This window comes from Macaca fascicularis, chromosome 1, assembly GCF_037993035.2.
Source record: "Macaca fascicularis isolate 582-1 chromosome 1, T2T-MFA8v1.1".
NCBI lineage: Eukaryota > Metazoa > Chordata > Mammalia > Primates > Cercopithecidae > Macaca > Macaca fascicularis.
Window position 1 is genome coordinate 125995359 of NC_088375.1, and position 22349 is coordinate 126017707.

General features: G+C 39.9%; 2 long non-coding RNA genes across 2 annotated transcripts in view; both read left to right on the forward strand.

Moving 5' to 3' along the window:
- Nucleotides 1-15735, forward strand: part of LOC107126858 (uncharacterized) — a 128601-nt gene extending 112866 nt beyond the window's left edge. The window contains exon 3 of the long non-coding RNA XR_010588402.2: nucleotides 15626-15735. This is a non-coding gene — a long non-coding RNA (uncharacterized lncRNA). The remainder of the gene's footprint in view (nucleotides 1-15625) is intronic.
- A 4989-nt stretch (nucleotides 15736-20724) lies between these two features.
- The window catches only part of LOC135971956 (uncharacterized), a 32719-nt gene continuing 31094 nt past the window's right edge, over nucleotides 20725-22349 (forward strand). Inside the window, exon 1 of the long non-coding RNA XR_010588400.2 lies at nucleotides 20725-20935. This is a non-coding gene — a long non-coding RNA (uncharacterized lncRNA). The remainder of the gene's footprint in view (nucleotides 20936-22349) is intronic.

The window sequence follows — 22349 nt, forward strand, 5'->3', positions numbered from 1 at the left end:
GATTTTTGTTTATTTCCTTGTAAGGTGAGCGGCTTGCAGAAGACTGGCCTTGTTGCTGTACAAAAAGACGTAAACTTAATTTCTACTCAAAGCAAGCTTGAATTTGAAACTAGGACTTCCACTGTTCCAAAGTTCGACTGTCACTGCCTCAGGCGTGTGTCCTGAAGGGCTCGTGTCTCTGCCATACTTAGGACAAAGTTAAGATGGAGCCCAGCAAACCAGGTCTCCTTCAATTCTAGGTTCCCCCAAGAATTTTCTCCGCTTTAGGAGACTGCATTGAATATATATTTGTTCTGCCTTCGTGTTTTGGCTTTGGAATGATGTGATGCAGTTCAATGGTTCCCACCCCCAAGTTGGTCAGAGTAAGAAACACTTGGGAAGGTCGGTGCAAATACAAGTCCAGTGTCCTCCTTGCAGGAATTCTGATTCAGTGCACTCAGGTGGGGCCTGGAATTTATTTGTTAACATGACTCAGATGTGCAGTCCGTTTGGGGGACCCTCTGATACCACGGACCTTATAGTTGATGGGATGATTCTATTTTGCTGATGAAGAAACCAAGGCACAGAGAGTCTGCAACTCGCCCAAGTTCCCTTTGCCGTAAGGACTGAAGCCAGATCTCAGGTTGAGTCCCCCTCCCACAAGCCCCATTCCATGTTTTCCAATTCCGTTGTGTGGGTTCTTTCCAAGTAGGTGTTTCTCCTCCCTGTACCTCATTTCTGCCCCCTGCCTCAAAAAAACATGTTGGATTTAATTTGTTTCCTCTAATACATTTCCTCTCAACATGCTGTAAGCAACTTATCTGGCCACTTACTATGTGACATGCCTCTTTTTGAGACAGGGTCTCATTCTGTTACTCAGGCTGAAGTGCAATGGTCTGTACTGCTCACTGCTACCTCAGACTCTTGGGCTCAAGCCATCCTCCTGTCCGAACTTCCCAAGTAGCTGGAACTCTAGGCACACATCACCATTCTGGCTAATGTTTTTATTTTTTATAGAGATGAGGTCTTGCTATGTTGCTCAGGCTGCTCTCGAACTTCTGGCCTCAAATAATCCTCCCACCTAGGTCTCCAAAAGTGCTGGGATTATAGGAGTGAGCCACTGAACCTGGCCCTAAAAAGCTTTTTTTTTAAATTTTTATTTTTAAATAAATATATTTAAATAAAAATATAGGGCATGGAGATGTGGAAAGATACGTCTCTGTATTACTTTTGTTATTATTACTTCTAAAGTATAATTCATATATCACAAAATTCTCCACTTTTATGCATACCATTCAGCATCTTTTACTATATTCCAAAGGTTTTGCAGCCATCACCACTACCTAATTTCAGAATACTTTCGTAATGCTGGAAAGAAAGCCTGTACTTACTGGCAGCCACTCTCCAATTCCCCCGTTTTTGCCGTCCCTGACAAACACTAATCTACCTTCTGTCTATATAGATACACTTGTTCTGGGCATTTCCTGTATATGGAATAATGCAACATCGCCTTTTGCATCTGCATCTCTTACTTAGCACAGTGTTCTCAAGGGTCATCCTTGCTATAGCATGCATCAGTACTTCAATCCTTTTTGTGGCCAAATGATACTCCATTTTATAGTTATACCACATTTTGTTTACCTGTTCATCAACTGATGGCAGTTTGGAACATTTCCACTTTTTCACTATTATGAATAATGCAGCTATGAACATTTTTATACATGTTTTTGAGTGAGCATCTGATTTTAATTTTCTTGGTTACATACCTAGGAGTGCAATTGCTGCATCATATATGTCTTTATGTTTAAGTTTTTGAGGAACTGACAGACTGTTCCAATCTCAGTGGCTACAGCATTTTACATTCCCACTAGTAATATATGAGAATTCCATTTTCCCCACAACTTTCCAAACATTTGTTGTGTTTTTGTTAACGTCACCCTTGTGGGTCTGAAGTGGTATCTCATTTTGATTTAAGTTTACATTTTCCTAATGAGGAAAAGCATTGAACATCTCTGCATGTGCTTGTTGTATGTATCCTTTACAGAAATGTCTATTCAAACTTTTTTCCCATTTTTAAATTGTCTTTTTTGCTCACATATATGAATTCTTTATATACTGTAGATACTAGACACTTGTTAGGCATATGATTTGCAAATAGTTCTCTCATTACATGGATTATCTTTTCACTTCCTTGACAGAGTCCTTGGAAACATGAACGATTTTTTATTTCAATGAAGAACATTTATCTTTCTATTTTGGGGTTGCTTGTGCCTACTAAAGAAATGTCTAATCCAGAATCACAAAGATTTGTACCTGTGTTTTCTTCAAGACATCGCTTTTGGAATGAGACTTTTCCTGGGTTTTAGTGGAGGATGTGCATTATTTATTTATGCCTCTTGTCTGTTACCGATATTTCTCTTGATTGGTATACGTATGTCCACTGCCCCTCCATGGAGCATCCCGTGGCTTGGAACAGAGCTCTGGGGACTGGCATCCTTCCACTGACTTTGATGCTGATGAGAGCCCTGATCATATGATTCAACTGGCTTTAACCCAACCCACATGCACGTATTCTTCGGACATCTAGAGCCGAAGTCCAGAGCCTCTGTGGGAACGCTTGGCAGCCCATGCTGTTCTAAGGCTGGAGCAGACTTTCTTAGTCTATTCCAGGCAGACAGGACTGCAGGGTGTCCAGCCCCTACAAGCCCCTCTGTCTGGAATAGACTGAGTTCATCTCTGGTGTTAGAAAGCAGGCCTGTTTCACGGTTTGGGGAAGGTTGTTTGATGTGAAGTGGGTCCTCTCTTAATTATTTTAACTGTATGTGTAACTTCTTCCTAGAAAGAATGGGAGAATATTTATGTTAGAACATTTTATCTATTCTTTGTCAATTGTTGTTTGTCTGCAATTTTAAAGTAGATAAAGGAGAGCTCAATGTAAATATATTCTTAATACTTAATTACGATTGATGTCCACTGCCATGAGATCATATTTACTTCTATATACTATCTATTACTTAGGTATGGTCCTGCTCCTGATGGGAAAAGAGACTCAGAAAGATTACAAAATAACTCTCGGAGAGCAAGATGGCCGAATAGGAGCAGCTCCAGTCTCCAACTCCCAGCGCGAGCGACACAGAAGACCGGTGATTTCTGCATTTTCAACTGAGGTACTGGGTTCATCTCACTGGGGAGTGCCGGACGATCGGAGCTGGTCAACTGCTGCAGCCCGACCAGCGAGAGCTGAAGCAGGGCGAGGCATTGCCTCACCTGGGAAGCGCAAGGGGGAAGGGAGTCCCTTTTCCTAGCCAGGGGAACTGAGACACACAACACCTGGAAAATCGGGTAACTCCCACCCCAATACTGCGCTTTAGGAAACAGGCACACCAGGAGATCATATCCCACACCTGGCCGGGAGGGTCCCACACCCCCGGAGCCTCCCTGGTTGCTAGCGCAGCAGTCTGTGATCTACCGGCAAGGCAGCAGCGAGGCTGGGGGAGGGGCGCCCGCCATTGCTGAGGCTTAAGTAGGTAAACAAAGCTGCTGGGAAGCTCGAACTGGGTGGAGCTCACAGCAGCTCAAGGAAACCTGCCTGTCTCTGTAGACTCCACCTCTGGGGACAGGGCACAGTAAACTAAGACACACAGACACCTCTGCACAGACGCAAACGACTCTGTCTGACAGCTTTGAAGAGAGCAGTGGATCTCCCAACACGGAGGTTGAGATCTGAGAAGGGACAGACTCCCTGCTCAAGCGGGTCCCTGACCCCTGAGTAGCCTAACTGGGAGACATCCCCCACTAGGGGCAGTCTGACACCCCACACCTCACAGGGAGGAGTACACCCCTGAGAGGAAGCTTCCAAAGCAAGAATCAGACAGGTACACTCGCTGTTCAGAAATATTCTATCTTCTGCAGCCTCTGCTGCTGATACCCAGGCAAACAGGGTCTGGAGTGGACCTCAAGCAATCTCCAACAGACCTACAGCTGAGGGTCCTGACTGTTAGAAGGAAAACTATCAAACAGGAAGGACACCTACTACACCAAAACCCCATCAGTACATCACCATCATCAAAGACCAGAGGCAGATAAAACCACAAAGATGGGGAAAAAGCAGGGCAGAAAAGCTGGAAATTCAAAAAATAAGAGCGCATCTCCCCCGGCAAAGGAGCGCAGCTCATCGCCAGCAACGGATCAAAGCTGGACGGAGAATGACTTTGACGAGATGAGAGAAGAAGGCTTCAGTCCATCAAATTTCTCAGAGCTAAAGGAGGAATTACGTACCCAGCGCAAAGAAACTAAAAATCTTGAAAAAAAAGTGGAAGAACTGATGGCTAGAGTAATTAATGCAGAGAAGGTCATAAACGAAATGAAAGAGATGAAAACCATGACACGAGAAATACGTGACAAATGCACAAGCTTCAGTAACCGACTCGATCAACTGGAAGAAAGAGTATCAGCGATTGAGGATCAAATGAATGAAATGAAGCGAGAAGAGAAACCAAAAGAAAAAAGAAGAAAAAGAAATGAACAAAGCCTGCAAGAAGTATGGGATTATGTAAAAAGACCAAATCTACGTCTGATTGGGGTGCCTGAAAGTGAGGGGGAAAATGGAACCAAGTTGGAAAACACTCTTCAGGATATCATCCAGGAGAACTTCCCCAACCTAGTAGGGCAGGCCAACATTCAAATCCAGGAAATACAGAGAACGCCACAAAGATTCTCCTCGAGAAGAGCAACTCCAAGACACATAATTGCCAGATTCACCAAAGTTGAAATGAAGGAAAAAATCTTAAGGGCAGCCAGAGAGAAAGGTCGGGTTACCCACAAAGGGAAGCCCATCAGACTAACAGCAGATCTCTCAGCAGAAACTCTACAAGCCAGAAGAGAGTGGGGGCCAATATTCAACATTCTTAAAGAAAAGAATTTTAAACCCAGAATTTCATATCCAGCCAAACTAAGTTTCATAAGTGAAGGAGAAATAAAATCCTTTACAGATAAGCAAATGCTTAGAGATTTTGTCACCACTAGGCCTGCCTTACAAGAGACCCTGAAGGAAGCACTCAACATGGAAAGGAACAACCGGTACCAGCCATTGCAAAAACATGCCAAAATGTAAAGACCATTGAGGCTAGGAAGAAACTGCATCAACTAATGAGCAAAATAACCAGTTAATATCATAATGGCAGGATCAAGTTCACACATAACAATATTAACCTTAAATGTAAATGGACTAAATGCTCCAATTAAAAGACACAGACTGGCAAACTGGATCAAGAGTCAAGACCCATCAGTCTGCTGTATTCAGGAGACCCATCTCACACGCAGAGACATACATAGGCTCAAAATAAAGGGATGGAGGAAGATTTACCAAGCAAATGGAGAACAAAAAAAAGCAGGGGTTGCAATACTAGTCTCTGATAAAACAGACTTTAAACCATCAAAGATCAAAAGAGACAAAGAAGGCCATTACATAATGGTAAAGGGATCAATTCAACAGGAAGAGCTAACTATCCTAAATATATATGCACCCAATACAGGAGCACCCAGATTCATCAAGCAAGTCCTTAGAGACTTACAAAGAGACTTAGACTCCCATACAATAATAATGGGAGACTTCAACACTCCACTGTCAACATTAGACAGATCAACGAGACAGAAAGTTAACAAGGATATCCAGGAATTGAACTCATCTCTGCAGCAAGCAGACCTAATAGACATCTATAGAACTCTCCACCCCAAATCAACAGAATATACATTCTTCTCAGCACCACATCATACTTACTCCAAAATTGACCACGTAATTGGAAGTAAAGCACTCCTCAGCAAATGTACAAGAACAGAAATTATAACAAACTGTCTCTCAGACCACGGTGCAATCAAACTAGAACTCAGGACTAAGAAACTCACTCAAAACCGCTCAACTACATGGAAACTGAACAACCTGCTCCTGAATGACTACTGGGTACATAACGAAATGAAGGCAGAAATAAAGATGTTCTTTGAAACCAATGAGAACAAAGATACAACATACCAGAATCTCTGGGACACATTTAAAGCAGTGTGTAGAGGGAAATTTATAGCACTAAATGCCCACAAGAGAAAGCAGGAAAGATCTAAAATTGACACTCTAACATCGCAATTAAAAGAACTAGAGAAGCAAGAGCAAACACATTCGAAAGCTAGCAGAAGGCAAGAAATAACTAAGATCAGAGCAGAACTGAAGGAGATAGAGACACAAAAAACCCTCCAGAAAAGCAATGAATCCAGGAGTTGGTTTTTTGAAAAGATCAACAAAATTGACAGACCACTAGCCAGACTAATAAAGAAGAAAAGAGAGAAGAATCAAATCGACGCAATTAAAAATGATCAAGGGGATATCACCACCGACCCCACAGAAATACAAACTACCATCAGAGAATACTATAAACACCTCTACGCAAATATACTGGAAAATCTAGAAGAAATGGATAATTTCCTGGACACTTACACTCTTCCAAGACTAAACCAGGAAGAAGTTGAATCCCTGAATAGACCAATAGCAGGCTCTGAAATTGAGGCAACAATTAATAGCCTACCAACCAAAAAAAGTCCAGGACCAGATGGATTCACAGCTGAATTCTACCAGAGGTACAAGGAGGAGTTGGTACCATTCCTTCTGAAACTATTCCAAGCAATAGAAAAAGAGGGAATCCTCCCTAACTCATTTTATGAGGCCAACATCATCCTGATACCAAAGCCTGGCAGAGACACAACAAAAAAAGAGAATTTTAGACCAATATCCCTGATGAACATCGATGCAAAAATCCTCAATAAAATACTGGCAAACCGGATTCAGCGACACATCAAAAAGCTTATCCACCATGATCAAGTGGGCTTCATCCCTGGGATGCAAGGCTGGTTCAACATTCGCAAATCAATAAACATAATCCAGCATATAAACAGAACCAAAGAAAAGAACCACATGATTATCTCAATTGATGCAGAAAAGGCTTTTGACAAAATTCAACAGCCCTTCATGCTAAAAATGCTCAATAAATTCGGTATTGATGGAACGTACCTCAAAATAATAAGAGCTATTTATGACAAACCCACAGCCAATATCATACTGAATGGGCAAAAACTGGAAAAATTCCCTTTGAAAACTGGCACAAGACAGGGATGCCCTCTCTCACCACTCCTATTCAACATAGTGTTGGAAGTTCTGGCTAGGGCAATCAGGCAAGAGAAAGAAATCAAGGGTATTCAGTTAGGAAAAGAAGAAGTTAAATTGTCCCTGTTTGCAGATGACATGATTGTATATTTAGAAAACCCCATTGTCTCAGCCCAAAATCTCCTTAAGCTGATAAGCAACTTCAGCAAAGTCTCAGGATACAAAATTAATGTGCAAAAATCACAAGCATTCTTATACACCAGTAACAGACAAACAGAGAGCCAAATCAGGAATGAACTTCCATTCACAATTGCTTCAAAGAGAATCAAATACCTAGGAATCCAACTTACAAGGGATGTAAAGGACCTCTTCAAGGAGAACTACAAACCACTGCTCAGTGAAATAAAAGAGGACACAAACAAATGGAAGAACATACCATGCTCATGGATAGGAAGAATCAATATCGTGAAAATGGCCATACTGCCCAAGGTTATTTATAGATTCAATGCCATCCCCATCAAGCTACCAATGAGTTTCTTCACAGAATTGGAAAAAACTGCTTTAAAGTTCATATGGAACCAAAAAAGAGCCCGCATCTCCAAGACAATCCTAAGTCAAAAGAACAAAGCTGGAGGCATCACGCTACCTGACTTCAAACTATACTACAAGGCTACAGTAACCAAAACAGCATGGTACTGGTACCAAAACAGAGATATAGACCAATGGAACAGAACAGAGTCCTCAGAAATAATACCACACATCTACAGCCATTTGATCTTTGACAAACCTGAGAGAAACAAGAAATGGGGAAAGGATTCCCTATTTAATAAATGGTGCTGGGAAAATTGGCTAGCCATAAGTAGAAAGCTGAAACTGGATCCTTTCCTTACTCCTTATACGAAAATTAATTCAAGATGGATTAGAGACTTAAATGTTAGACCTAATACCATAAAAATCCTAGAGGAAAACCTAGGTAGTACCATTCAGGACATAGGCATGGGCAAAGATTTCATGTCTAAAACACCAAAAGCAACGGCAGCAAAAGCCAAAATTGACAAATGGGATCTCATTAAACTAAAGAGCTTCTGCACAGCAAAAGAAACTACCATCAGAGTGAACAGGCAACCTACAGAATGGGAGAAAATTTTTGCAATCTACTCATCTGACAAAGGGCTAATATCCAGAACCTACAAAGAACTCAAACAAATTTACAAGAAAAAAACAAACAACCCCATCAAAAAGTGGGCAAAGGACATGAACAGACATTTCTCAAAAGAAGACATTCATACAGCCAACAGACACATGAAAAAATGCTCATCATCACTGGCCATCAGAGAAATGCAAATCAAAACCACAATGAGATACCATCTCACACCAGTTAGAATGGCAATCATTAAAAAGTCAGGAAACAACAGGTGCTGGAGAGGATGTGGAGAAATAGGAACACTTTTACACTGTTGGTGGGATTGTAAACTAGTTCAACCATTATGGAAAACAGTATGGCGATTCCTCAAGGATCTAGAACTAGATGTACCATATGACCCAGCCATCCCATTACTGGGTATATACCCAAAGGATTATAAATTATGCTGCTATAAAGACACATGCACACGTATGTTTATTGCAGCACTATTCACAATAGCAAAGACTTGGAATCAACCCAAATGTCCATCAGTGACAGATTGGATTAAGAAAATGTGGCACATATACACCATGGAATACTATGCAGCCATAAAAAAGGATGAGTTTGAGTCCTTTGTAGGGACTTGGATGCAGCTGGAATCCATCATTCTTAGCAAACTATCGCAAGAACAGAAAACCAAACACCGCATGTTCTCACTCATAGGTGGGAACTGAACAGTGAGATCACTCGGACTCAGGAAGGGGAACATCACACACGGGGGCCTATCATGGGGAGGGGGGAGGGGGGAGGGATTGCATTGGGAGTTATACCTGATGTAAATGACGAGTTGATGGGTGCAGTACAGCAACATGGCACAAGTATACATATGTAACAAACCTGCACGTTATGCACATGTACCCTACAACTTAAAGTATAATAATAATAAATAAATTTAAAAAAAAAAATAAATAACTCTCGGTCGCAAATCTTGTGAGGAGAAGAATAAGAATTAGAAACCAGTTTCTTTTGGCCTTCAAAGCTAACCTTATACCATTAGATGGAACTGAATGACAGTACTTTTGCTAGACTAAGTCTCAGAGTTTGTGGTTCTGCATTGTTTTTCCAAGGAAACGGTGTGTCACTTTAATATTATTTCAAATTTTTAAATGTCGAACTCTTTTTTTGTTAAATAAAACTTTTTTGTGTTCGTTCTATTCCATTGTTTTTGTATTGTTTTTTCTCAAGGGATCCCTGTTATTTATCTGCTGAATATTTGTTACCTATCTTCTGTCAATTTTTACTTTTTTGAGTGTTTGTTATCTGTCACTTTGTTTCATGCTACCAGCTATTCACAAAGATATAATTTGCATGGAGGAAACTACAAAAAAACCTAAGGGTACAGATTAATGACTTTTAATATAATTATATCTTATATAATAACACCCACATCAAGAGAGGGAACATTTTATTCTATGCCAAAAGGTTCTGACGTGCTCCATGCCAGTCAACACTCATCCCCAAAATGAAGAAAATATTCTAAATTTTGTCACTATGTTAGTCCTTTTGTCCCTTTGCAATGCTATAAAGGAATACCAGAGGCTGGGTCATTTATAAAGAAAAGAGGTGTATTTCGCTCATAGTTGTGTAGGCTGCACAAGAAGAATGGCACCAACAACTGCTCTTTATGAGGGCCTGAAGCTGCTTCCCCCACAGGGCAGAAGATGAAAGGGAACCAGTGTGTGCAAAGATCAGATAGTGGGAGAGGAAGCAAAAGAGAGAGGAAAAGCACAAGGCTCTTTTTAATAACTAGCTCTTGTGGGAACTAATAGAGTGAGAATTCACTCACTGCCTTCTCCCAGGGAGGGGGTTAATCTATTCATGGGGATCCACTCCCATGACCCAAACACCTCCCATTAAGCCCCACCTCCAACATTGGGGATCAAATTTAAACGTGAGATTGGGAGGGGACAAATATGGAAACTATAGCAGCCACAACAGATTAATTTTGCTTAATTTTGTGCTTCATAACAATGAAATCATTCAGTATCTTCTCTTGTTTTGACCTCTCTTAATCAGTTGGATATATATGCTACTAATTTGTTTGATTGTGTTTTTCTTTCATTTCATTTTGTTTTGGCCTAGAAATATCCTATTTATTGTATAATTATCACACAGTTTGATATCCACTTTTGTGATGGTAGACAGGTTTACTTGTTGTCTTTTATATATAAGTAACTGAAAATATTCTGTAAACTTCTTTCTGTGAAGATACATACTCATTTTTCCTGGGTATCTATAGCTAGGGATGGAATTGCTTGGTGAAAGGCTGAAAATGGACACAGAGTTTTGCATAAAGTTTGTATTATTTTGCATTTCTATGAAAAATGTAGGCTGTTTCCAGTTGCTCTACATTCCCACACACTTATTATTTTCTCTCTTTTAAGTTTTAGCCTTTCTACCAGGTGTGTAGTGATATCATCTGTTTTGTTTTTCACATGCCTATTGGTCATTTAGATATCTTCTTATGTAAAGCACCTTTTCAAATTTTGCCACTCATTGATGTACTGGGTTGTTTGTCATTTTCTTTGCGATCTGTTGGAGTTATTTATATATTTTGAATGAGTCCATTTTTTCACATATGAATGTGTGAAGTGTTGAAGTTGAGACCCTCTCTGAGAATGCTTGGCAGCCCGTGCTGTTTTAAGGCTAGAGTGGACTTCCTCAGTCCATACCAGACAGAGGGGACCATGCGGATTGGACCCAATATAGACATATATATATATGTATTATATAATTATTTATAACATGAATATATGTTGCAAATAATTATTCTTGGTCTCCAGATAGCTTTTGCCTTGTTAAACACTAACCTATAATCAGAAGAAGCTTTTTAAAGGTGAAGTACAATGTAATTGGTTTCTTATTGTGGTCAGTGCTACAGTACCTGGTCTAAGAAATATTTTCCTTTGTCAAGTTTGTGAAAATATTTTGTATTTTTTCCTTTACAAGGTTTCTAATCTAACTTTCACATCTTAAGTTAATTTCAATGTATGGTAGAAAGTGGTTGTTACCATTAAGTTTTTAAAACAACAAATATTATTTCACTCAGAAACTTTCTATAGAAAAATCTCTCATTTCCCCAATGAAGGACATTGATGTCTTTGTTTTAAAAAAATTTAAATAACTGTGCATACCTGGCATATTGTTTGAATCTGTACTCTTTTACTTTGATATATTTATGTATACTTACACCTGTACCATAGCTTTTAAATTATTGTGGCTCTAAAATGAGTTTTGAATTCTAGCAGAGTAAGTCCTCTGTCTTTTTCAAGACCAAATTGCCTATCCTAGATTATTTCATTTAAATACATTTTAAAATTGGCATCTACATTTCTCTAAAAACTCCTACTAGAATTCTTAATCAGAATTATGTTGATGTGATATCCTCACAAAATTGAGTCATTCAATCCATGAACATGATATATGTTTCTATATATAGTCTTCTTTAATTTCTCTCACCAATAGCTTTCAGGCACTTTGTATGTGCTTCATTATATGTATTCTTAAGCATGTAATGATTTTGAATATTAATCTTTATTATGTTTTATTGAATTTCATTTTCTAATTGCTAGTATGGAGAAATTAAGATGGTCACATCAATGTTATAAAGGTATACATTAAGTACAATAGACTGCAACACTTTAAAACGTAATTAAATGCATGTTTACCAATATATACACAAATGGAACAACTGCTATAATCAAGTATGAGAATTTCCATAAGCTCAAAGTTTCTTGTAACCCTTTACAGTTCATCACTCTTTCAAACCTCATCCCCAAGGAGCCAGTGTCACTTTAGGTCAGTTTGCCTGTTTAACCATTTTCTGCAAATGAAATTATACTTGTGTTCTTTTGTGTCTGCCTTCTTTCATGCATCACATTAATTTTAAAATCCATCCATATGAGTATTTTCATCAACAGTTAATACCTCATAATTGCTGAGTAGTGTTCCTTTGTGTGGTTACACCATGTTTGATTATACATCCACTTGTTACTGGACATTTGTGTCATTCCAGGTTTGGGCTATTATGAATAAAGTATAAGCATCCACATACAAATCATTGTGCAGACATAGTATGTAAATTCCTAGGAATGGAACGATTGTCCATCTGATTTGTATTTGTTTAAACTTAGAAGAAACTGTTAGCGAAATTTTTAAAGGAGTTGTACCATTTTTCATTCACACAAGTTTAAGACTTCCAAGTGCTTTATATCCTCATCAACATATGGCATTTTCAGTCTTTTGAATTTTAGCGTTCTCATGGATATGTAATAGTATCTCATCGTTGTATTGATTGATGTCCCTGAAGACTAAAGAGGTGAGCATCTTTTCTTGTTCTAATTGACCATTCATGTACCTTCTCTTCTGAAGTAGCTATTCAAGTATTTTGCCAATTTGTTTCATTGTGTTGTTTATCATATCAGACTGCATTATATATATACTATTTAAAAAATCCTTTTTGGAGATAAATATAGTATCTCCTATATTATGGCTTCTTTTTAAGTTCTCTTAATGTTCCCTATTTTGGAGATAAAGATAGATAATCATCAAAAAGGTGCTTATATATACACATATAACTATATTCATGTCTAAGAATCATTAGTCAAGCATATAGGTAAGGATCTATGTCTGACTTCTCTCTTCTCTTCCATTGATATATGTTCTGTTTTTTTTTTAACAATACACATGATTTTGATTTCCATAGCTGTACAGTAAATCTGGAAATAGGTAGTGAGTTCATTCACCATTGTTCTTTTATAATGTTGGTTTTTTATTATTCTTGATCATTGACATTTCCATATAAATGGTAGCATCAGATTGTAAATTTCTACCAAAATGCCTGTTGGAGTTTTTACCAGAATTGCATTGGATCTGGAGATCAATTTGGGAAGAATTCACTTTTTAACTACAACAACTCTTCTGATAAATGTGACAACATTTATCTCCCCACTAATTTAGTTCTTTTATAATTTCTTAAAGCAATGTTTTGTAGTTTTCAGCATACTGGCCTTACATCAATTTTGTTCAATTTATTACTAAGCACATCATGTATTTAGATGTTAGTTTAAATGAAATTGTATAAATTTCACTTTCCAAATGCTCATTGGTAATATACAAAAATACAGCAGACTATTTATATTGAACTTATATTCTGCAAAATTGGAAACTCACTTATTAATTTTTATAGATTTTTGTAGATTTCTAGGAATGTGTACATACACAATCATTATCTGTTAATAAAGACAAATTCTATTCTTCCTTTTCAATCTTTTCAATGCTTCATTTCCTTTTTCTTACTTCATTGCATTGGTTAAGATAGCTAATCTAATGCTGGATTGAAAAAGTAAAAGTAGATATTCTACCTTTTTGTGTGATTTAATAGAAAAGCATTTGATCTTATACCATTCAATATAATGTTACCTGTGGGTTTCCCACATCTGCCCTTAGTGGGGTTGGAAGTGTTGCCTTCTGTTCTTCTCAAGCTGAGAGTTTTGTGGGGTTTATTTTTTATAATCATGAAATAAAGTTTTCAGTTTTACCAAATGCTTTTTTTCTGTGTATGTCAAGGTAATCATACAGTCTTTTGCTTTTGTCCTGATAATGTAGAGAATTACATTGGGTTTTCTGCAAATATAAAAAAGATTTATTAAATCAAGCTATGACAGTTTTCTAATATTTTAAATTGTTTTAACAACTATATTGAGATATAACTTACATGCAAGAGTGAACATAATTAAACTGTATAAATTTAAAAGTTTGAATATATGTATACCTCTGTAATCCAGATAGTGGATATAGGCTGGACACTGTGGCTTGTGCCTGTGATCTTAGAACTTTGAGAGGTCAAGGCAGGCAGATTGCTTGAGCTCAGGAGTTCAAGACCAACATAGGAAACATGGTGAAACTCCATCTCTAAAAAACCAAAAAATTAGCCAGGCGTGGCAGCAAGTACCTGTAGTCTCAGCTACTTGGGAGGCTGAGTTACGAGGATGGTTTGAGCCCAGGAGACAGAGGTTACAGTTAGCCGACACTGTGCCTCTGCATTCCAGTCTGGGTGACAGGACCAGACCCTGTCTCAAAAAAAAAAAAAAAAAAAAAGGTAGTGGATATAGCTACCACTTCGAAAGTGTCCTTGTGTCCTAGTAATTCCTCCCTCATGTTTCTCCCCCAACCTCAGACAAACACTGCTTGACTTTCTGTCATAATAGATTAATTTAAATTTTCTCAGGTTTTCTATAAATAGAATCATACACTATGTTTACATTTTTGGCTTATATATTTATATATTTTGGTATTTTTGTATATCTTTTTCACTCAGAATAATTATTTTGATTTGTAGCCATGTTTTCATGTGTATTAATAGATCACTCTGCTATACTGCTGAGTAATGTAATATTCCATGTGATAGATATATCACGATTTATTTTATTCATTCATCTGTTAATGGGTTTGGATGGCTTCTGAAAATTTGAATGGCATTTGAAAATTTGATTGTTAGCTCTTTATTAATAAACTTTGAGGGTTCCCTTAGTATGTACACAGAGGTCCTTTATCAGATATGTCATTTCCAAGTATTTTCTCCCTAAGTGTGGCTTGTCCTTTCATTCTCTTACCAATGTCTTTGAAGAGCAATTTTTAAAAAGCCTTGTTGAAGTGTAAATTATTGCTTTATTCTTTTACCAGTTTTTAGGCTGAATGCTTCCAGCTTTTGCCCATTCAACATGATGTTGACTGTGGGTTGGTCACAGATAGTTTTTATTATTTTGAGATATGTTCCTTTAGGGCCTAGTTTTTTGGGAGTTTTCACATGAAATGATGTTGAATTTTATCAAAAGTCTTTTCTGCATCTATTGAGAGAATCATGTTGTTTTTGGTTTTAGTTCTCTTTTTATAATGAATCACATACATATAATTTACCTTTTGCATCTGGTAACTCTCCATGTCTGCCTACTTTGTGGGAGGGGCCCTTTGGTGCATCAAACTAGGAGGATTCAATGTTAGAGACATGGAGACTCCACTGAAAGCCCTGGACCCCGAGAGTGAGCAGTGCCCTGGTGTAGACCAAGAACTCTCAGCACTGAGGCTCCTGACACTCAGGAGGATGGTAAGGGTCAATCTCTTGGTGAGCGACTAGGTCCCTGGAACTCTCACCTGGGTCTCAATGGGCATATGGGTAGCTTTTCTTTGGACAGGCCCTAGCCAGGTGACCCAGGTGCTGGCTGCATCCTAGGTAATCCACTGAGGACCATAGAATTGCACCAATACTAATGCTGGTCTCTTTGATCATTTTAAGTGTTGCTTTTACTTCCCAATAGGCAGACTTCAGTGGCAGAACCCTCATAGGAAGCAAAGACCACATGGAAAGGAGGAAAAGGCCATGACAGAGTAGGTGAGCCTGGGGCTGCATTAACCTTCCACTCTGAACATTCAGGTAGGTCTAAATGGAGAAGCTGGGTAGTTTGCTTAGAACCTGCCTTGGCCTGATGTCCCTGCTGCCCCCAGCTCCTAGGACCATGGGGATCCTTGTACACTTGCCCCCCAACCCCCAAGTGGACACAAGAAAGCAGCATGGTCCTTCCCCTTGGAGGTCCCTTGCAGAAGAGGAGGACACCTGGAATATTCAAGTTCCTGGGAGACGGGTCCAGTTATTAGCCAAGGACCAATGTACTGGTGCTTCCTTACTATTGGTCACACCATGTCCAAGCTTGGCCTAACTCCTGTGCTGCCCTGGCCTCAGGGTTTGTCTTTGGAGGCTCCACCCTACAGCTGGAGCCATCTTGCTTTGTCTCCTCAAAAACAGGTACTGACAACACAGAAATGCAATTGTGCTTCTCCTGCTAGCATAAAGCATTCCTTCAGCTTCTCAGACTGCGGCAACCCTTTCCAGTGTTGACCTGTATCCTGTGTGTGTGAAAGGAAAAGGAGGTGACAGGGCATGGGGGAGGGGGAGCAGGAAGAGGAGGGAGAGTGGTGACAAAAAGGCTGAAGGACAGAATGAGGACAGAATAAGGAGGAGGGGAGGAGTGGGGAGGCAGGATGAGGAGGACCAGGAAAGGGAGAGGACAAGAGACTGAATACCAAGGAATCCATATTCTTAGCCCCAGAAGGGCAACCCTGTCTCTCCGGAACTCCACTAACCTCATCCTCTACACATACACACAGACACAGACACACACACACACACACAGACACACACACACACACACACACACACACAGACACAGACACACGCACACACACACACACACAGACACACACACACACACAGACACAGACACACACACACACAGACACAGACACACACACACAGACACAGACACACGCACACACACACAGACACAGACACACGCACACACACACAGACACAGACACACACACACACACAGACACAGACACACACACACAGACACAGACACACGCGCGCACACACACACACACACACACACACACACACGGTTCTCTGATCCTCCAGCGTCTTCTCTTCCTATAAGAAGAGCCTCTCACCCTTCCTCCCATTCCTCATCCTGGGGGTTCTTTCTTTTTCCACTGGGTCTTCCAGGGCTGGTTCAGGTCCTTCACCTGCAGCCAAACCCTTGCCTTGTGGTTCTGGAGAGTCCAGAGCAGTGAAAGCTCTCAGGAAAAGGAAGCGCAGGGCATGTGAAGTCACAGGGTCACCCTGCAGAATCTGAGTACAGTTGTCCAAGGTCAGATGTCAAACTTTTCCCAAAGAAAATCAAAGAAGATCCTTGGTCCAGGTCATTCTTTCTTGTGGACAATTAAGCTATGAAACCATTGTGCACAATTCTCTTTCTGAAGCCAAAGATCAGCTTTAACCAGGGTAAGAGTAGGTGTGGATGCAGATTACAGAAACTGAGCACTGAGGAAAACTTGGGCAGCTACCACAAAGGCCCAGGGAGGAGCTGCCTAGGCCAGGGTCTAAGAAACCTTCTGTATTAGTGAGCTCAGGCCGCCATCACAAAATACCATCAACAGGGTGGTTCGAAAAGCAGAAATGTACTCTTTCACAGGTCTGGATTCTAAACGTTCAAGATCAAGATTGGATTCCAGTGACAGCTCTCTTCCCGCCTTGGAGATGCACACAGACTCTCTGTGCCCCCACACGGCCTTCACTTGCTGTGTGTGATTTGTGGGAGGAGGAGTGGGGTGAACAAGCTCCCTGAGTTTCTTCTTAGACGGACACTAATCCTATCAGATCAGGGCCCCATGTTTATGACCTCACTTCTCTTAATCACTTCCTTAAAGGCCTTTTCACTATATAAGTCCCACTGAGGTTAGGGCTTCAACATGTACATTTTGGAAGGCTGTAAACCTTCAGTTCTGGCTCCTCCTCAGCCTGCTCCCCACATTCAGATGTCAGCAGCTCCCAGCTCTGAGGGAGCCTCACAGGCACTGGATCCTCAGGTTCTTCTCCCCCAGAGTTTCTCCTCTTCTCTCTGATTCAGATCCCTTTGCAGTGGAACTTGCATAGTCTTTCTTTATAGTTTCCCCCTTCCTTGCATTCTCTTCTTCTTTCTGTTTTCTTTCTATGTAATTCTATACATGTAACATTAAGGCACTTGTCAGATGAAGAGACCACCTCATAACCTGTGTGTTAATAAACAGAAGTCTGAATTTATTGCTTCTTAAATGGAGAGAGCTCTGCTGATCATTCAGTCTTTCTGAGCAGACTGGACTTAGAATTTGTGGAAAGTGTGGGGTTCAGAGACTGGCTAAGGGCACAGACATCAGTGAGCTGGTGTTGATTTGTTGGCACTCAGAGCTGCTCATTGGGCAGAGTTGCTTTCAATTGACTTACTTTCAGAAGTGAGGGTCAAGCACTGACTGAGGGGCTTGCAGAAATGTGTTCACTGAGGTGAGTGGCTGTGGTAGGCAGAATAAACTCCCCTAAAGGTGTCCAATCCTAATCCCTGGGACCTGTGAATGTGTTACTTTACATGGCAGAAGAGACTTTGGAGAGGTGTTAAGTATGTTGAGAAAGGCAGATTATCCAGGAGAGCCCAGCACCCTCACAAGGGTGCATGTAAATGAGAGAGGGAGGAAGGAGAGTCCATGTCGGAAAGGTGCAATGTGACAGTAACTTGACATGCAACAGAAGGACTTATGTTTGGGGGTTGAATTCCTTCTCTCCCCTAGCAATCACTTTTTTCCCACATGGTACACATTTCTTTCAATCCACTCTGAAACATCTTGTGGATATGATTTGCTCAACTTTTGTGGTTGCTTTTAATGTTTCTATAACCACTATCCGCACCCTACTCTAACACGTGTAGACATCTGTGCTCCCCTCCTGCAAATACACTTAAACCCCTGCAAACTCTGTCTCACTAACAGGTGACTTGCAAACCTTTGTGAATTTCAGCCAGGTTCTCCCACCCCTTGCACTTCCCGGGTGAGGTGACACCCCACCCTGCTTCTGCTAGCACTCCCTGTGCTGCAGCCACTGTCTCACCAGTCCCAGGAGATGAGCCGGGTACCTCAGTTGGTAATTCAGAAATCACCCACTTTCTGTGTTGGTCTCGCTGGGAGCTACAGACCAGAGCTGTTCCTATTCAGCCATCTTGCCCCACAAAAGATCTCTGGGAGGATAATTTTATTGTGCAATACATTTTGAATTTGGGTGTCCTAGTAGTCTTTAGTGAAACAATCATTTTAAGTTTTGGCTCACTTACATCACATTAAGCTAATTGGAAATTTCATCAGGTTTTCCGTCATTTAGGAGATGGAATTCCAGGTAAAACACATTCCATCTCTTGTGGTGCCTATCTACTAACCCCATTCCATCCTCCAAAGTAAATGCAAACAATTCTCAACCATAGAAATATGGCTCTTACTTACCGGAAAATAGCCATCATCACTAAAATATGTAAATACTTCTCACTTCAAAATAGTTGTGTTAAATTCAAACTGCCTTAAAAACAACGTACCACAGCATTTTGAAATGCTTAAAAAGACTATATTAAGACTGTTTCTAGATTTGCAGAATTTATTTAAATTATGTCCTAAAGACTGATTTATCTAAAATTTAAAAAAATACTTTGTGGTTCCAAGAATCAATAATCATGGAACTTGATTGATATTTTACACTTATTTTTTATATATAAAGCCCCACCTCCCTCCTTTCCTTCTTTCCGTCCTTCCTTCCTTCTTTCCTTCCTTCCTCTCCTCTTCCTTCTTCCTTCCTTCTTCATTCTTCTTTACTTCTTCCTTCCTTCCTTCCTTGCTTCCTTCCTCTCTTTTTCCTTCCTTCCTTTCTCCTTGCTCCTTCCTTCCTTTCTTTCTCCTTCCTTCTTCCTTCCTTTCTCCTTCCTTCCTTCCTTCCTTCCTTCCTTCCTTCCTTCCTTCCTTCCTTCCTTCCTTCCTTCTTTCCTCCTTCCTTCCTTCCTCATCAGATTAAACTCATTAGGCAGGCTTGAATGACGAAAGCTGCCCAACCAGAGCCAGAACTTAGGAAGGAAGGTCGCTGAGAAGGGCAACAGCCTAATAAGACTGAGGGATTGGTTATGCACAAGAGGATTGAGCAAATAAATATGTTGAGGATACTGAGAGCTAAGTCAGAGAAGCGAGTTACAAATGTGAAAAGAATTAAGCTAGAATGAACCCTATAGTGTTGGATTATAATTAGTAGTGTTCAGGCGAGTTCATGGTTTTGAATATTTTTAGATACAGAAATAAAAAGGGATATGTGTGTGTATGTGTGTAATGTGTGTGTACGTATGTATGAACACACCGACATACATATATTTTCTACCTGTGTCCACTGACAGGGCCTAGTAGCAATGAGCACATCCAGTACCCAGATCTTTCTTTCTAAATACCACTCTCTGAAAGAAACTAGGGGACCTTGGAGAAATAGCTGATTCCAGGGTAGGGATAACAAAGGTAAAATATAAGCCCAGAACATCTGTTTCACCAGATAGTAAGTGCTCAAAGAATGGAGTAGTGTCAAAAGGACACAGAGTCAGCTTGAAGGGGCTCTCCCTGGAAAACCCTAAGACAGTTTGGGCATCAGAATAAACAGTGTTAGCAGATTATATCACATCAGATGAAACAGGAATCCATCAATCCACATGGATGTCATACAAAGGGGATAAAAGAAATTTCTTTAAAGTTGAATGCCAACTAATAAATATTAGTGGAATGGTGGAATTGGGATATCACCATCTGGTGATTATCATGGTAAAAGTAATTAACTCAGGCAAAAAAAAAAAAAAAAAGTCAAAAAACGCTAACACTCAGTGGGTAAGAGTTGGATAAGAAATGTGATATTTACCCTGTTTCAAACTGTGTCTCAATAAAATATTATACATTACAATTGGAACAAAGAGTTTATAGTGAAGAAGCTTAGCAAATACTAGCTTACTCCAATGACCAAATTTAACGTCACCAATAACAGGAAAGAAGATCCTGGGTCATGTGATAGAACATCACTTCTGTGATAGTCCCAACAAAATGCATAACCTGAATCGAATCATGAGGAAACATCAGAGAAAACAAACTTGAGGATATTCTACAGAATAACCAGCCTGTAATCTTCAGATATTGAAGTCCACAAAGATCAGGAATGACTGTTGTTCTGAGTTGAGGAAACTAAAGAAATCTGACAAGTAAGTGTAATATGTGGGTCCAAAGGATGTTGTTGGGACATTTGGTGTGAAACGTGGATGGAATCTCTGGGTGAACGTATATAGGCATTCCTTAAAGTGTGCTTGCAACTTTTTTGTACATTAATTTTTTTTTAACGTACAAACTTCTAATGCCCTTTAAAAAGCCCTCCCTAACTTCCTCAGATTGTACCGCTCCTCAGGTTTGCCTGTGATATATTTTCCCCTGCAAACTGCCTCTGTGTGATCTAAACAAAACCAACCTATAATACTGTATTCGATCAGCAGTGCAGTATAGCAAAAGTGGTCAAAGTGATGCTAGACTGATGGAATACCCGCTGTTGTTGCCTAGTTTCATGGCCATGAATGAAGTTACAGCAGATAATTTACCTTCCTGCAGTCTCTCCACTTGTGATGCCCTCTCTGATGCTGCTAGCATCATGGAGAAGGGCTTAGAAAGCTGGCATGAAGATGGCTGCAAAGGTGAGTGGAAGCAGTGATTATTCCATACCCACAAAGGTCGCTAAGGAAAAAGGGAATTGCATACTAGGTGCATAGCGTATGATCCATCCTTAACCTGAGAGAATCACAAGGTAAGATTACACTGGCATTGGTTCAAAAAATTCCCTCTAGAATACCTTCCTTCTGCTTATTTTGGGGCCAAATGTGTAAAAGAAGGGGTGAAAGAAGAATAAACCAAATTCCCCTAATACCCACATTTCTTCCTATTTGTGTAGGAGACATTTCAAATAAGCACTGGCAAGATGCAAAGTATGTAATGGGCACTGAGCATAATTGATGTTGTTTCTTACGTACTTTGAGAATACATTCTATGAAAAAAGTTCATAAAGACTCCAAACTTTCCCAGGTTTCATTTGAGGACATCATGTGCCAGGAGCAAAATGTGTTCTATTTGTTAGGTGATACGTGGAGATAACACCTCATTCATATGAAGATGGAATTCTCAACTCCACACAGAGGCTGTGCACTAAAACCCTGATTTTTGGTCCTTATTCGGAGACGTATTCAATTTTATTTAATATCTGGCTCTTGCCATATTTGCTTAATTGCTTTCCAGCAGAAGAGCAGGTTCATAGCAGGAAAGCCTATAGGGTAGCTGGGAAGAGGTCAGGAATGTCTGAGCCAGGCATAATGACAGAAGAGACTAGTGGGTGGAGGAAGAGCTAACATCCAAGCTAGAATTTCATTACAACACAAGGCAATCGTAAATATTAAAACAGAAAGAAAACATAACTCCAAAAAAGGCTAATTATTATCTATGTTCTTCGCATGAGGAGACAGGGAATTGCTACTACATTAATTAAAAGTTTACATAGGATTATTTAAAGAGAAGTTCAGTTACATAAATCCTCTTATATAAACTACTTCCCCCCAATCATCTTAGATGTATAAAGTT